Raw genomic sequence first — 13,885 nt, forward strand, 5'->3', positions numbered from 1 at the left:
AACCACTGCTAAGGACAGGCAACAAGCAGGAGAGACTTGTTTGGGCTAAAGAACACAAGGAATGGATATTAGACCAGTGGAAATCTGTGCTTTGGTCTGATGAGTCCAAATTTGAGATCTTTGGATTCAACCACCGTGTCTTAGTAGAAAAGGTGAACGGATGGACTCTACATGCCTGGTTCCCACCATGAAGCATGGAGGAGGAGGTGTGATGGTGTGGGGGTGCTTTGCTGGTGACACTGTTGGGGATTTATTCAAAATTGAAGGCATACAGGACCAGCATGCCTACCACAGCATCTTTCTTGCAGCGGCGTGCTATTCCATCCGGTTTGCATTTAGTTGGACCATAATTTTGTTTTTCAACAGGACATTGACCCCAAACACACCTCCAGGCTGTGTAAGGGCTATTTGACTAAGAAGGAGAGTGATGGGCTGCTACGCCAGATGACCTGGCCTCCACAGTCACCAGACCTGAACCAAATCGAGATGGTTTGGGGTGAGCTGGACCGCAGAGTGAAGGCAAAAGGGCCAACAAGTGCCAAGCATCTCTGGGAATTCCTTAAGGCTATGTGCGCACGTTGCGTACAAGCCCTGCAGAAATTTCTGCAGTGATCTGAAGAGCACATGTGCGCTTTAGATCGCTGCAGAAATGTCCGTAGTGAGCGCCGATTCCATGCGCTCTGCCTGCAGCTCCTGCCATAGACAGAGCAGGAGCTGCCGGCAAAGCGCAGGAAAGAAGTGACATGTCACTTCTTTTTGCGCAGCGCTTCGGCAATAGCCGAAGCGCTGCGCTCTGAGACGCCACGTGCGCACGGCCCCTGCACAATCTCCATAGACTGTGCAGGGGACGCAGGACGCATGCAGTTACGCTGCGCTGCAAAGCGCAGCGTAACTGCATGAATTTACGCAACGTGCGCACATAGCCTAAGACTGTTGGAAGACCATTTCCGGTGACTACCTCTTGAAGCTCATCAAGAAAATGCCAAGAGTGTGCAAAGCAGTAATCAAAGGAAAAGGAGGCTACTGTGAAGAACCTAGAATATAAGACATATTTTCAGTTGTTTCACACTTTTTTGTTAAGAATTTCATTCCACATGTTTTAATTAATAGTTTTGATGTCTTCAATGTGAATCTACAATTTTTAGAGTCATGAAAATAAAGAAAACTCTTTGAATGAGGAGGTGTGTCCAAATGTTTGGTCTGTACTGTATGTGTTCCTGCTGTGTACTGTGTAATGGCCGTGTCTGACCGCACAGGGACATGGTTATATCATACCACATCTCCTGAACAGGGGAGGAAGTAAGAAGAGTATACAGATATTATAGCAGGGAATCACAGCAAAAGAGAAAATACAGATAGCACATCATGGGATCACAGCTGATTCTTCTCGTGAGGTAAAACATTTCCCTGCCTGTTTTTAAAAAATGTTTCACCTCAAAGAAAGAATCATTTGTAATTCTGCCCTGTAATGTCTGTATACTTTTTTACCTCCTCCCCTGCCCAGGAGATGTGGTATGATCAGACCAGGTTTGTGTATGATCAGACACAGCCATTACACAGTACATAGCAGGGACACATATATAAGATGGCATGCTGCCATGTACTCCAGTGTATTCATGAGCTCTGTATAACCGCTAGATCTGCAGCAGAGAAAACATTGATTTTATCAAAATTACAGCTAACAGCTGGAATCAGGGTCTCTGGCTCTACATTATTCTGCTTTCAGATGGGTGAGCAAAAACCTGGTGACAGATTCCCTTTAAATATGGAAATCTTTGTAAATGAGATAAGTTTACAAAGTAGAAGTTTCTGGTCATTAAAGAGCTATTCCTGCCTATGGGACACATTTAATTTTACAAGAGCCGTATCTCGGTGAGCGTCTTTGGAAAGCACAATCCAGCTTAACTAAAGGCTCTCTTATCATTATCTGCTAATTAGTAATAACACAGCAATCCGCTGTTTTCCTGCATGGGATGAAATGAGTATGCTATTGATAGAGTTGTACGTGGGAACTAATTAAGCACACAGGAAAAAACCATATTCATTGAGAAAATGGCACTAGCACATTGTACTCCAGCCTGAGAGGAAGGCATATTGTTCTGAATAAAATGCTCTAACCCAGGGGAGTCTGGCTGCATTACAGCGAGGAACCTAGCAGTGGTATATACGTACGAGCGGACGGGTCCACAGCAAAGCTCAGACTGAACCCTATTATATTTTAGGGGTGTTCGTGGCACTAAAAAAAAAATAAATAAATGAAAACCCTGAAATAAATCCTCACACTCCTAATATGCACATTATTATTATTATTATTATTATTATTATTATTATTATTATTATTTTTAAAGCACCATAAATTCCACAGTTCTCTACATTTGAGAAGGGTCACATACATATTACACACACACATATATATATATATATATATATATATATATATATAGATATATATAGATATATATATAACATACAATATATCACAAAAGTGAGTACACACCTCACATATTTTATTATATCTATTCATGGGACCACACTGAATATATAACACTGTGATACAATGTAAAGTAGTCAGTGTACAGCTTGTATAACTGTGTAAATTTGGTGCCTTCTAATAAATCTCCCTCTGACTGTCTGTCTAGTCCCTGGATTATTCTAAGCCCGGCCCAAAGTCAGCCGTAGGCTCCGGACCCTTGGAGGATACATCCTGGTTCCCTGACAGACCCAAGTTACAAGGTCACGTCTTTACTACAGGAACCCCACTGCAGAACTGACTCCCTAGAGACCCATTTCTCGAACCAACCCTCTGGGCATCTGTCACTCCTTTGTTCCTAGCTCCCTCCATTCCAAGGGGGAACCTAGCTTCACTGCTATATCTATTCACTGTCAAAGTCTATCTACATAACATTCTTATACATTGCATAAGGCTAAGTTCACATTTCCGTTGTTTTGCATCAGTCACAATCCGTCGCCTTGAGGAATTACGGTATCCTGCAAAATATTTTGCAGGGATCCTGTTTTTCCCCATAGACTTCTATTAGTAACGGATTGCGACTGATGATGCTGCGTTGCATCCGCTGCGTCGCGGTCAGTCATTTTTTAACTATATGGAGATAAGGTATGCACACCAGTGACTATGCAAGGGGAATACATGTAATAGCAGAAACTGCTGTGTGAATACTGACATGAAAAATCCACTAGCTATATGTAAGAATGAAAAATGGAACCTGCATTACTGCCATGAACATATGAATAAAGAGAAATTTAGCTACTGAATTGATCAATGCAATAGAGCCCCAACACTACGCCAAAGTATTTTTTAACTGACCGCCGGGCGGGAGCAACGCAGCCTGTAACATTTTTTGAGCAGCGCAATCCGTAGGATTTTGCTGCGCATGCTCTCTCTGGCTCCCTGCACCCGTAACCAGGATACACATCGGGTAACCAAGCAATGCGCTTTGGTTAGTTACCCGATATTTACAGTGGTTACGTGTGCAGGGAGCCAGCGCTAAGCGGTGTATGCTGGTAACCAAGATAAATATCGGGTAACCAAGCAAAAAGTGCTTTGCTTTTACCCGATATTTACCCTGGCTGTGCAGGGAGCCTGACACTTCCCCACTCGGCTCCGCCTCCTCCCGCACTCAGCACACACACACTCACACACACACACATATACACACACACACACTCACCTGTCCCAGCCCTGCAGTCCCCGCGGCACTGACGTCCTCAGTGCCACGGCCCCGCTCGGCTCTACCCACCCCGAACTCTGCCCCCTCGCGCTCCGCCCCCGCACACAACGGAGTCCAACAAAGAAAATTCTGTTCTTTGTCATCCGTTGTACAGCGCATCAGTCACATGCGTCAAGCAACGCATGTGACTAATGCAAAACAACGGAAATGTGAACTTAGCCTTTCACTGTTAACACATTAATGGCGCATAGCAGGTCACATTTAACATTACCATATACATATAGTTATTACAGCACAATACACTTACAGTTGACTTTACCAGGCCTCTGCTACATCGGTGAACCACATACTCCCGCAGCAGCACAGTCCATATAACACACTCTTGACGTAAAACACATAAAACAGTAGAAAACTCAGTAGGAGTGGGGGCAACACAAACATCTCCTACACATCCATAAAGACATCACGGAGTCTGATTGCTACGTGTAGAGCAGGGATAAACACGATGGTGAGGTTGAGGATGAAATTGGATGGAATAGAGTCAAGCGCACAAGTGGTGAGGTGTCACTTGGAGATAGAATGAGTGTCAGAGGTGACACGCTGAGCCATTTTTGCTGATACGTGCTGAAACAGGCGGCTGCATCCCGATCTATAAGACAAGCCGCGGCCGACGGTGATTTAACTAGAACTGCATGTGCGGCCCTAAACTGTTCCGAAATAGCCGACCCGGGAGGGGCCGCACATGCAGCTCTAGTTAAATCACCAGCGGCCGCAGGTTGTCTATAGCTCAGGATGCGGCAGCCGGTGATTTAACTATTGTGTTCTGTACCTTTAATCGGGGTCCTGAGTAAGACGTGCTTATGTAAAGTGACATGCAGGGGCAGTAGTGGGCAAGGGTCATGGTGGTCCTCAACCCACCCCATCACATTACAGAAACGGGGGGCAGAGTGGAGTGGGTGTTAGGTGGTGTGGAGGTGGTACCTGCTGACTGTTGCGCTTCCATTTCTTCAGCCGGCTTCTCCGGCTCCCGTACACTTCCATGGGCCTCATGCCCCTTGCGCTCAGTAAGCAGACGACTACTAGGTAACACTTGAACGATTTTACTGAACAGATGTGTGACGCCCTGGGCAAGCCAGGGGTCACAGGTCATAACACCACCACACCCTACACCCCAGTTAGGAACACCAAGGCTAACCAAAAATCCTTGTTGCCTTCCTCCAGGGGCTGGTGTTCACACCAGGGGGTGGGACAGGTGGTTGGCTCCACCCACCGAGGAGTTCACAGCTCTGGAGGCGGGAAAAGCAGGCAGATCAGTTAGGGAAGTAAAGGAGTAAACAGCTAAGATAGAGTTTGGAGTTTGAAGTGTGAGGAGTAAACAGTAAGAGTGGTGACAGAAAAGGAACAGTTAAGCAAGCCTGAAGTTAGTCCGGGTGTGTGCCCCAGACAGTGACAGCAAGGTCAGCAGACGGCGCTGATAGTCTGCAGGGGGACTGCTCGGAGGTTGCTGGAAGGACCGCGGATGGGTGGTGACCCGGTGGTCTGGAGCAGTATACGAAGAACAGTCAGCACCACGGCAGGGGCCTTTTGGATCCCGGCAAGGCTAGGAGTCGCCATAATTTGCCAAATCCGTCAGTGAAGGGGACGTCTGTCTCCCAACAACCAAGTCCCGATTGAAGGCAACAGTCCAACCGTAACAAAGAGACACCGCCACCGCCAGGGCACCAGTTTCTCAGGGCCAGCGCCTGCGGGCAAAGTAGGGCTCCTCCGGCCCATATCCAAGCCGGGGAGCGGGTTACCGGTGGGAACCCATCGCAACCATCATCATCTTAGGTGCAGGAAAAAGGGACCGTCACCGTCAACTACTGGGGAAAAGCAAGTGCAGCCGTCCGTGGGAACCGTCTTCCCAGCCGTGTGTTTTACCGAGAACTGTGTCATCGTCTCAGGCTGAGTGAGTACCACAGTGCCGCAAGGCACAGCGCTGCCCCCCGCGTCCCTGCACCCACCAAGCCCTGCATCTCCCACTTCAACACTGGGCCCCGGGACAACCAACCCCCTACCCACGGAGGGGAGGACTAACATCTGGCTTCTCCATACCATCACTCCCGGGATCCCCATACAGAGCAGCGGTGGTGTCAACAAATCACCACAACCGTGGGTGGCGTCACGGACAATAAACAATCCCCACTCCCAAACACCCCTTTCACTCACGGGCGAGGAGCGCCGCTAGAGACCCCCGGGATCCGGCCCACCGCTCGAGCCACCACAGAGCAGCAGCAGCCGGACCTGAGCAGTGGGGTGAGCGCAGTGTTAACACCCTCCTCCCCGCCCGCGACAACTTGGCGTCACGAACAGGATCTTACCGCTCTGCCGTCAGGTAGAGGTGCGCCTTGTTACCGCCGGAGGTGTCCGGCCGAAAAATTTCAGAAGCCGCCATCTTTGGTGCGAAGAGTTCCCGCTCGAGCGTCTTCTCGAGTAGCAGAGGCGCGAAGGCCAAAACCCCGCCCCGATAGAGTAGGGGCCGGAAAGAAGCTAAGGGGGACGCGATGGCGGCTGGCTGCATGTGAGCGCAGCTATAAAAGCAGGGACGCCAGGACTCTGCGGACATCTTGTTCCTGGGAGAAGCCGCCAGCAACATGTGGATGCCGTCCCGCGACACCGTAGCCCCCGCGCCTGGAACCGCGGCGTGGGTGGAGATCCGGACCGCGCAGCTCTACCAACGGCTGCAAGTCAGGATGCAGCTCCTCATGGAGGAGTGGGAGACCGACATGGCGGACGTTATAGCAGCCGTGCAGAGACGCGAGGAGGAAGCGGAGGAAGGGAGGGTGAGTGACCCACGCCCCGATGCCCTTGAAGGGCCGGTCATCGCGGCTGCGGGACCCGGTCCAAGCCCTCTCCCCCCGCTGCCTCCCTCGCCACCCGTCTCGGAGGCCGTAACCCCGCCACTAGGCCCGCTACCACCGCAACCGGTAGCAATACCCAGCATCCCCGCCCAGGCGGGCCGACCTGCAGCCGGAGCCCGTAGTCGACCGGAGGTGTTGCCCTGGAAGGCTCCGAAAACCGCACCGGAGGCGTCTCCAGAGAAAGTCCCCGAGCCGGAGCCGATGACCCGCTCCGTGCCGAAGACCCAACCGCGGGAAGCCCCTGTGCCCATCCCCCACACCTCGGCTGAGGTTGCGCCGGGTTGCCGCTGCAAGGCGGCGTCCAAGGCCAAGACGCCGCGGGACCCGCCGCCCAGATCCCTGACAGTGGGCAGCGTCCAGAATGTCCCGCGGGGCCCGACCCGTGCGCCGGAGCTCGCAGCAGCGCCGTATTGGGACAGGGAGCCGGTACCGCTGGGCCTGGAGATTGGTGAGAGGGAAAGGAAGAAAGCGGAGCTGGTGGCCCGAGCAATTAGAGAAAAAGAGAACCTCCGTCAAGCAACGTTCCATGTCCGGGGCCCGCTGTACGAAGGGCAGGTGAGGCGGTTTGATGTCCGCCGGGGCTATGGGTTTATATATGAACCGGGCCTGGAGGCCGAAGTGTTTGTAGCCCGGCGGGATGTGAATGCCCACCTGCCTGAGGAGCATCCCGGCCGTAACCTAATGCCGGGCGACATCGTGCAATACACCCGGCACTGTGGGGAGAGGGGGTGGTTCGCGCTGGACGCTAAGCTAAGGGGCAGCCAGGAGTCCCGAGTAAGTGCCGCGCGCCCTCCCTCAGGTGTGTAGAGGACTCGGAGTAAAGGCAGCGGAGCACCGTTGCACCGTCCCCGTTGGGACCACCAGTCTGTGTGAGTTTATGTTTGAAAAAGTTTTGCAAAAATGAGAATGATTACCGAAGCTTCACCTGATTCAACCGTGATTGAGAAAACCGGCCGTTGCCGGCACCGTTGTCCCCGTGGGGACCGTTTAAAAAGTTGCATAAGGGACTCCTTATGGACAAGCCCGTGAACTTGCAGGGCAACCACAAACGTTAGTGGAATGTAAATAAGTTGTTTTACCGTTACCGTTTCCGCAGTTGCCGCCTCCGGAGAGGCAGATTGGAGGGAGGGCCCGCAGTAGAGCCGGCTGGGGCCCAGCCACCACAGGAACCGGTGGCTACCCTCTGGAGGGGAAGGACAGATCCCGCTCGGGTAACTTGTGCTGGACTTGGGTCAAGGGGTGCTGCCTGGGCTTTAGGGGCAGCATCAGGGCCAGGTTACTTGGGTGGGAGAGAGCGGAGACCGTAACCGTAAACCGTTTGCAACGTTTAAGTACTGAACCTCCAGATGTGGGATGATGTCATAAGTTGTATGTGTGTTATTCTTTTTATATATTTTCAGAAAATAAAACCGGTGTTGGATGGGCAGCCCGCGGACGGTCTGCATTTTGCTAAGGGGGAATGTGACGCCCTGGGCAAGCCAGGGGTCACAGGTCATAACACCACCACACCCTACACCCCAGTTAGGAACACCAAGGCTAACCAAAAATCCTTGTTGCCTTCCTCCAGGGGCTGGTGTTCACACCAGGGGGTGGGACAGGCGGTTGGCTCCACCCACCGAGGAGTTCACAGCTGTGGAGGCGGGAAAACCAGGCAGATCAGTTAGGGAAGTAAAGGAGTAAACAGCTAAGATAAAGTTTGGAGTTTGAAGTGTGAGGAGTAAACAGTAAGAGTGGTGACAGAAAAGGAACAGTTAAGCAAGCCTGAAGTTAGTCCGGGTGTGTGCCCCGGACAGTGACAGCAAGGTCAGCAGACGGCGGTGATAGTCTGCAGGGGGACTGCTCGGAGGTTGCTGGAAGGACCGCGGATGGGTGGTGACCCGGTGGTCTGGAGCAGTATACGAAGAACAGTCAGCACCAGGGCAGGGGCCTTTCGGATCCCGGCAAGGCTAGGAGTCGCCATAATTTGCCAAATCCGTCAGTGAAGGGGACGTCTGTCTCCCAACAACCAAGTCCTGATTGAAGGCAACAGTCCAACCATAACAGAGAGACACCGCCACCGCCAGGGCACCAGTTTCTCAGGGCCAGCGCCTGCGGGCAAAGTAGGGCTCCTCCGGCCCATATCCAAGCCGGGGAGCGGGTTACCGGTGGGAACCCATCGCAACCATCATCATCTTAGGTGCAGGAAAAAGGGACAGTCACCGTCAACTACTGGGGAAAAGCAAGTGCAGCCGTCCGTGGGAACCGTCTTCCCAGCCGTGTGTTTTACCGAGAACTGTGTCATCGTCTCAGGCTGAGTGAGTACCACAGTGCTGCAAGGCACAGCGCTGCCCCCCGCGTCCCAGCGCCCACCAAGCCCTGCATCTCCCACCTCAACACTGGGCCCCGGGACAACCAACCCCCTACCCACGGAGGGGAGGACTAACATCTGGCTGCTCCATACCATCACTCCCGGGATCCCCATACAGAGCAGCGGTGGTGTCAACAAATCACCACAACCGTGGGTGGCGTCACGGACAATAAACAATCCCCACTCCCAAACACCCCTTTCACTCACGGGCGGGGAGCGCCGCTAGAGACCCCCGGGATCCGGCCCACCGCTCGAGCCACCACAGAGCAGCAGCAGCCGGACCTGAGCAGTGGGGTGAGCGCAGTGTTAACACCCTCCTCCCCGCCCGCGACAGATGCTTTACATTTACTTTCCATTTTCTTAGGACAGAGATTTCATCATTATCATCCTTCATACATATTCGCTTCTGTAACCAGCTCAGCTCTACAGGAACGGCTGTAATGGGGCGACTTATCCTCCTGCTTCAGACCCACTTTCCCAGCATGGTGGTGGATCATTCAGCTCGACTCACAGACAGATGGACCCACTTGCCCTCCCGCCGCAACTGCTTTCCCACAGGTACTGTCAGAAACCAGCCTAAGGTAAGGACGCTGCAACTCCTTTTACGTCTCCATGACACACTGGACTTACACTCCACTGCAGATGAGCCCCCTTGAAATATCTTTGCTGCTTCCTTCTTCTTTTCCTTTCTGTCCTGTCTCTGTTCTGCTTCAACCACCTCCACCCTGTTCACTTCACTCCACTCTTCTGACCCTTCTGGTCCTTTTTTTCTTATTCTTCACACTACAACAGCATCCCCTGCCTGTGCAAGTCCTAACTTATATACCCTCCTATTCCTGGGGACCGTCCGTCCCTGATTATTGCCCGCTGCCCTGTTATCCCCCAGATCATCCCTTCTCTCTAAGAGACCCATGACCCATGACCTCATAGCTTGTCTTGGTTGGTCTGGTGTGGTGTCTCAGATTATCTAGTGCTTGTGTCGCGGGCGGAGGAGGGGACGCTGCGCTTTCCCACTGCTCGGGTCCGGCCGCTGCTGCTGCGGCTGCTGCTGCTCGGTATTGGCTCGAGCGGTGGGCCGGAACCCAGGGACTCGAGCGGCGTTCCTCGCCCGTGAGTGAAAAGGGGATTGATTGTGGGGATTTATTGTCCGTGACGCCACCCACGGTTGTGGTGATAATGGTGACACCACCGCTGCTCTGGACGGGGATCCCGGGAGCGGTGACAGGGAGCAGCTTTGTTGTTAGTTCTCCCCTCCGTGGGTAGGGGGTTGGTTGTCCCGGGGCCCGGTGATGGGGTAGGGATGGATGGCAGGCGGGTTACGGGTCCTGGTGAGGTGCAGGGTCGCAGGGGCAGCGCTGTGCCGCACGGCACGGTGGTACTCGCTCAGCCCAATGATGAGGACACAGTTCTCGGTAAAACACTCGGCTGGATGGACGGGTCCCACAGACGGCTGCGGTGTTGTTTCTCCCGGCAGGTTGATGGTGACTGCCTTTCCCTGCACCTATGTACGGTAGATGGTTCCGATGGGTTCCCACCGGTAACCCGCTCCCCAGCTTGGATATGGGCTGGAGGAGCCCCTTTTTGCCCACAGGCTCTGGCCCTGAGAAACGGTTGCCTTGGCGGTGGCGGTGTCTCCCTCTGTTGGTTGGACTGTTGCCTTCTGTCGGGACTTGGCTGTTGGGAAACCCAGGAGGTTCCCTTCACTAACGAATTCGGCAAATTCACGGCGACTCCTAGCCTTGCCGATGTCCGTAAGCCCCTGCCAGATGGTGCTGACTTCTCTTTGCGTACCGGTCCGGTACCGCCGGGCCACCGCCCGTCCACGGTCTTCACGGTAAGCTCTGATAGGCCACTCCTGCAGACGGTCACCACCGTCTGCCAACTTCGCTGTCCCACCCGGGCCACACACCAGGACGCTGTCTGTTAGTTGCTCCACTACCACTTCTCCTTCCTCTCACTTTTACTTCCCTAGCTTATCTCCAGCTCTGCCTGAGCTAAGCTGACTCTTTTCCCACCTCCAGGACTGTGAACTTCTCGGTGGGCGGGACCAACCCCCTGGTGTGATCATCAGCCCCTGGAGGAAGGCAACAAGGGTTTTGTGTCTGACTTCGGTGTGCCTGACCGGGAGTGTGGGGTGTGTGGGTGTTATTCTCTGTGGCCCCTGGCTTGTTCCGGCGGCGGTCTTGTCTCCGTCCCATGCTGCTGCCTCCCAGAGCGTCTGTACACCTTGCAGGCTTTCTGGATGCTCCCACGGCCACAACCTCTTTCTTAAAGGGCCAGCATCCTCCTAACCCAGAATTGCCTCCCAGGTCACCCGGGACGCTGCAGGTATTTAAGGCAACGCTGCCCTATTTGAGTTGCCTGGGCAATGAGTTAGTGTCATTGCTAGTTGTCAGGTCCCTTAGCGCTGCTACCGCTGATATTGTGATGTCTGCTGCTGCTGACACTTCTCTATATTTCAGTGCTGTGCTACCTTCCTGTTCCACTGCTGCTGCTGTGGAGGTCATCTGAGCTGTAGTATGTTTGTTTAAACGTAATAAGAATATCTGTGTATATAAATAATCAAAATGTAGATGTAGTTGTATAATTATCTGTCTGTCTATGTAGCCATCGCACAGACCTATAGTATAATTGAAAGCTGTATAATCATGAAGGAGTTAACCAAAGATGATGAAGCCAGAATGTGAAGCTGCAAAGTCTTATCAGTAATGTTGTCAGGGCCGGGCGGTCGGGCAGACCCAGGAGGTGGATCCACTGGGCCGAACTCTAAGATGGTGGTAGGGAGTCCGGTAGCTGAAGCACTGATGGGCAGCAGAACAGTCCGTGCAAGTGAAGGTAGTGGAGGAGTCCCTGGGACCACGGAGTCACAGATGGCAGTCCGGGTGACGTAGCTCAGGTTCGGAAGCCAAGATGATGTCAGGCGGGGTCCGGAACCTTTGGAGCGAGATGACGGGTCACCGCAGGGATCCGAGATGGTACGGACTGTCAGATGGCAGACGGACAGCGTGCGGGGCTCGGGATTCAGCAGGGCTGGATGGCGAGGCGGGATCAGCTCTAGAAGAGAGATACGTAAGTATGGCAGGAAAACACAAGGAGACCTGACTCCTAGCTCAGAAAACACGAAGATCAGGCCCCGCCCTCTTGGACAATACACCCCTATATACCCTGTACCTGTTCAGCCTCATTTCCTGTTAATGGACGCTGGCCCTTTAAGAAGGGTCAGTGACCGCGCGCGCGCCCTAATGCGCATGCGCGCAGCCCGGGTGCCAGAAGCCAGGGAAGGAGGCTGAGAAGAGGACGCAGGGGAGCCGGCCAGGGCCTGGGAGGCCGTCGGGCGCCGCGATCGGAGACCAGGGGGCCTGGGAAGGACGGGCACCGGAGCCAAGGACCCGGGGAGCGTGGCAGGTGAGCCGGGGAGCGGGGCTGAGGACCCGGGGAGCGGAGCGGAGGACCCGGGGAGGGGAGCCAAGGACCCGGGGAGCGTGACAGTACCCCCCCCCCCACGCCCCCCTCCCCGCAATCGGGACATGAAGGCACGGATCAGAGGAGTGCCCACGTTCTCCCTGGGCTCCCAGGACCTATCCTCAGGACCATACCCCTCCCAGTCCACCAGGAAGAACTGTCGACCTCGTACGGTCTTCATGGCCACGATATCCCTTACCGCATAGATGTCGTCATCGGCAATAGGTGGAGGAGCCGGACTGGCAGCAGCGGAGAAGGGACCAAGGACAACCGGCTTGAGCAGGGAGACGTGGAATGAGTTGGGTATCCTCATCGTGGCCGGGAGCTGTAGCTTGTAGGAGACCTCATTGATCTTGGCGAGGACCTTAAACGGCCCGATGTAGCGAGGACCCAGCTTGTAGGAAGGTATCTTCAATCGGATGTACTGGGAAGCAAGCCAGACCAGGTCACCAGGAGAGAAACACGGAGGGTCCAGACGCCTCTTGTCAGCGTGTTTCTTCATCCGCTGGGAAGCGCGTCCAAGGGACGCCTTGACAGAGTCCCAAATGGTAGCGAAGTCACGGGCTACAGTATCAGCCGCAGGGACATCCGAAGATGGGGATACAGGCAATGGAACGGAGGGCTGAAGTCCGTAAACGACATGGAAGGGAGATTTGGAGGACGACTCACTGATGTGGTGGTTATGTGAGAATTCAGCCCAAGGCAGAAGCGTGGACCAGTCGTCGTGATGGGTGTTGACATAGTGACGTAAGAAGGATGTCAAAATTTGATTGACCCTCTCCACTTGGCCATTAGACTGAGGATGGTATGTGGAAGAAAAGTCCAGAGTTACTCCTAGGTGTTTGCAGAGCGCCCTCCAGAAGCGGGAGGTGAACTGAGTTCCTCTGTCGGACACGATGTGGGATGGAAAGCCATGCAAGCGGAAGATGTGATGGATATAGGCTTCCGCGAGTTCCTGAGCAGAGGGGAGTCCAGCCATGGGGATGAAGTGGGCCATTTTGGAGAACCGGTCCACCACGACCCATATGACTGTGTGTCCAGAGGATAATGGCAAGTCCGTAATAAAGTCCATCGCAATGTGTTGCCAGGGAACTGAGGGTATAGGCAGAGGCAGAAGACGGCCATAGGGCAGGTGTTTGGGCGTCTTGTTTCTGGCACAAGAGGAGCAGGCAGAGACAAAAGCAGCGACGTCCTTGCGAAGGGATGGCCACCAGTAATGGCGTACAATCGCACCCCATGTTCTCTTCTGGCCTGCATGACCGGCTGTTTTTGAGGCATGACCCCAGTGTAACACTTTTTGCCTGTCAGTCTCAGAGACATAGGTCTTTCCGGGCGGTATCTGGGCCAGGGTGACAGGGGCCACCGAAATGATCTTGCTAGGAGAGATGATGGGTTGGGTAGTCTCTTCCTCCTGTTCCATGGGCATGAAAGACCTAGACAAGGCATCAGCGCGTACATTCTTGTCCGCGGGTCGGAAATGGAGCTGG

This window comes from Anomaloglossus baeobatrachus, chromosome 4, assembly GCF_048569485.1.
Source record: "Anomaloglossus baeobatrachus isolate aAnoBae1 chromosome 4, aAnoBae1.hap1, whole genome shotgun sequence".
NCBI lineage: Eukaryota > Metazoa > Chordata > Amphibia > Anura > Aromobatidae > Anomaloglossus > Anomaloglossus baeobatrachus.